The 4,275-nt window shown below is 31.6% G+C and overlaps 1 pseudogene; it reads right to left on the reverse strand.

The window, feature by feature from the left end:
* Positions 1 to 374: 374 nt before the first annotated feature.
* On the reverse strand, positions 375 to 2,911 carry LOC105151753 (calreticulin pseudogene; annotated as a pseudogene).
* Between the last annotated feature and the right edge of the window lie 1,364 nt (positions 2,912 to 4,275).

Here is a 4,275-nt window from a genome sequence, read left to right on the forward strand (position 1 = left end):
TCCGTATTCCAGCACATACTTTGCATAAATGTAGATCGCTTAAGCTAAGCGTGTAATATTTCAAAATAATAGATTCACTCAAATACAAATTTTTGAGTGGCTAAGAATGTTTTAGGCGCTGTGATATCAAGCACTAGCCAAAAACTGGGCAAGGTTTTTTTATTTAAAAGCTTAAAACAAAATTTAACATGATGTTCTTGTGGACAATACAACGTAATCAACAAGGATATTTATCCTGCTCTCTTGCTACTATGTATTTTTACTATGTAATTTATTATATTACAATTTTGTGTCTGTGGAAGAATTTACTGCGTGTCGCGACCACGTAGCTTCTGACATACAGTCTATATTTGTGTCCACATGCGACACATTTATTTACAATTCGTCATGCTCATCGTTATCTGAGTGAGTGTGCTCTTCCTCATCTGCATCTTCATCGTTCTCATTATTCTTATTATCTTCGTTTTCCTTGGCTTCTAAATCTCGTCGTTTCTTTTCCTCCTCTCATCCTGTGATTCTTTCATCTTTTCATCTTCCAAAGTGGATTTTCAGACATCTTTTCCAAATTTGCACGCAACTTTTGGATCGTCGATGATCAAAACGTTATCGAAAATGATACCAGATTTAACCTGCCACAGATCAAAACCAATAGCGCAGATCTTATCACGTTTATACAATTCGAGATTGGGCGTTATCAATCTCGAGGTTATCAATCTCGGGATAGATCCACGGTCCCTTGTAGTTGGGATTCTCAATTTGTTTTAGTTTCCATTCACCTTTATAATCGGGATTGTCGATCATGGGCGCTTTCCATTCACCGTTCATTCATCTCATCATCTCAATCTTCGGATTTAGTTGCTTCAGTTGATTTAAGATGAATCCCTAATCTTTTTCGGAAGGAAGAAGCTTCAATCAACCTCTAATTCGCCTTCTTCGTTATCAATAAGGTATTATCAGGTTTGACAATCAGAGTGTACAAATGCGTGTAAATGTCATCTTTGTAACGGATATCTTTGTTGATTAGAAGATTTTTTTGTAGCTAAGGATAACATAAACTTTTTGATTTTATGTCCACAAATATCCAGTCCAAATATAATCTGATAAGGACTTTCGTATATTTTTCTGATCGAGAGAACAGTCAAATACTTTAACATATCCACCTCCGCAGTCAATATTCTGTTCATGCTTTATTTTCTCTATATACTCGTATATTTAATGTATATTTATTAGTAAATTAAATAACAAGGGTTTTATCCTTATTACTAAGTGAAGTAAATTTCTTACTGAGAGCGTAAAACTTGCGTCTTGCAACGTCTAGATCCCTTTATCATTTTCTTGATCGTTTCAGAACTTTCCACAGCTAAAAACTTTTCGAATTCTTTACTAGGATGCTCAGAATAAACCCAATTCTTTTCCCAGGAATCATCGTTGAACTTCTTGTCGAGATACATCTTCGATCAAGGCTCGCATTTTCGAATGTTGATAGGACAACGTGAGTCCGAGATAATCGACGACGAAAAAGGTATCTGCCGCCACTACAAACTGACTGAAAAAAGTTTTTTGTTTAATTAGGGAAGATCTAAGTCGGCAATTAATAGTAGTAAAAATAAACTTGATGGGATAGTCATTGTCTAAAACCGTTTTGATAATAAAATTCAAGTTCTTCTCATGATATTTGGGGTGAGATAATAAAAATTCTCCGTCCATGTTCATCAAAACATCCTTTTTTTGAGACAGAGGGTGGATAAAAAGTTAAGATAGCAGCCTGAAAAGGTTGGCTTGTGTGTGAAAAACATTAAACTCTAATTTACAATTCGCATTAATGATCGTCACATCGAGAAAATTCAGTTTTTCACCACCAACCTCCAAGGTAAATTGTATTCCCGAGTGTAACGAATTAAAAATACTAAGAAATTCATTAATAAGGTGATTCGAAATTGCTGTCGCAATATCGTCAACATATCTATAGTAGAAAAGTAATTCATAACCAAATCTCTCCAATGCCTCTCTCTCTGAAGATCTTTCATTACTAAATTAGCAATAATAGGAGACAACGGAGAGCCTATAAGAGTTCCAAACGTTTATCTATAGATTTTGTTACCAAAATTAAATATGTAGACTCTAGAACTAACTTTTTTTAACTAAAAAATTTATCTTTTTTTATCTTAAAAATTTTAACCTATCAGAAATCAAGTACTGTGGAATACACAGTTTTTGATTGAAATTCTTATTCTCTGCTCTCTGTTCCCTGTTCCTTTTATTGTGCGGAGCCCCTAAAACTCTTGATAAAATTCTTGATTTTATCAGAAATTCCTGCTATGTAAGATATTCTGAAAAATATTCGTTTTCTTTTTTAAATATTCTCTTCATTCTTGGTAGCATTGCTGTTCCATTAATTAAATTTTCCAAAATTAAATTTTTTATATAGTCTTTTCGTAATGGTAGAGAAAATTAATTCTAATCGGTATCCATTATTCAACAAAATTTTTATAATTTTATCAAAGTTTTTTTTTTATGAAAGGAAGGGTATGACAGTAACAGAACTCTATCTATCAGATCCAACATCATACCTATTTTTTGACTTAGAGAATGCTGGGAATAAAAGTTCAAAAAATGCTCTAAAAACATGTTTTTTTGATACTAATTATACATGACTGAATCCTTGCCTTTTATCAGAGTCACATCCAAGAAATTCAATCTGTCACCTCCCTCTTCTAATATAAATCTAAGTCTCGGATGGTAATTGTTGAACATATTACAAAGATTATCAATGTATGTTAATTGTGAGAGCAATGTCATCCACGTAGCGTACATAAAACAATGGTTTAGTTGTCAAACAGTTGTTTAAAATGTCAGATTCTAAGTCTTGAAAGACTATGTCTGAAATTATTGACGATAACGGTAAACCCATAGATACGCCAAATGTTTATTTATAAATTTTGTCATTGAAATTAAAATATATAGAATCAAGAACTAAATTTATTCCATTTAAAAACTTTGCATTTGTCAAACAAGTGTTGGGTTGTATGAGATGTCATCTCTTGTTTATTCCTTCTATTCTAAATTTATTGGAACATTGATAAAAAGAGAAACTACATCCAGAGAGAAGAGCGTGTCATTATTATCAATTTTGAGATTTTTTTATGTTCTTAATAAGTTGAAAACTATTACCTATGTGACTATTGGCCGGAGGCAAACTATTTTTTAGAATATTGTATAGGAAAGTCGCTAAGTTATGCAGAGGACTTCCAATGGAGGAAACTATGATGCGCAACGGACAATCAGACTTGTAAACTTAAAGAACACTCTATGCTTGTGATAAAATTGGATGAATTTAAATATTTATAATTAGACTCACTTATAATTTCGAAACTTCTCTTTCCATCCCTTCAACATATTCTTCATATTAATGATAATCTTGTTCACTGGATTTCATTCAACTTGTATGTAAGTATTGCAATCACTAAACATTGCTTCCATTTTTTTGCTATAATCAGACTTGTTTAACGCCACAACCACGTTGTCTTTGTCAGCGTGTATAAATAATATATTGTTAACATGTCATTCTCATTACCTTTGACGAAACTCATGTAAGTAAAAAATAAATTTTATATACATATATTAATTTAAATATTAAGGTTAATTTTATGCGTTTATTAGTAATATATTGTGTAATGCTTTCATTTATTATTGTATAGTATATCAGGAAACACAATAATTTCGCAAATGTAACTTCTGACATTGAAAATCTAACAAACACAATAATGTAATACATATATCTTAAATAAATAATATTAAGTATTACGAAGTAACCAGTTATATAGCAAGCAATATACATGTGTGTTACATATACTACTAAATGTCTGCAACAATCTTAATACCGATTACGAGCTATTTAAAAAAGTTCTTATGGCAAGAATATTCGGTGTCATTCTCTTCAAGAAATGATTAAATCATTTGATATGTATTGAGAGTAGTTTTGAACCCGAATGGCTTAAAGAGCAGCATATAACTCTCTATGCCACGATCACCAACACAAATGTTCACATTGATGCATTCCTTTTAGAAGACGACGCAATCAATACTTACAAACGTCATTTAATGAGTAACAAAGATAGACTTTTCTATATGTCTCCTGAAAGAAAAGTAGCCAATGTAACGTTCAAGTAAAGAGGCTTGAAATATTAAAATTTAATATGTACAAAGAATAATGTTACTTGTAGATTCTTCAAAAAGTTTTCGGCTCTTCCGACTCTACATCAAATTAGAAGATAT

This window comes from Acromyrmex echinatior, chromosome 7 (assembly GCF_024713525.1).
Source record: "Acromyrmex echinatior isolate Ae372 chromosome 7, ASM2471352v2, whole genome shotgun sequence".
In the NCBI taxonomy this organism is placed as follows: domain Eukaryota; kingdom Metazoa; phylum Arthropoda; class Insecta; order Hymenoptera; family Formicidae; genus Acromyrmex; species Acromyrmex echinatior.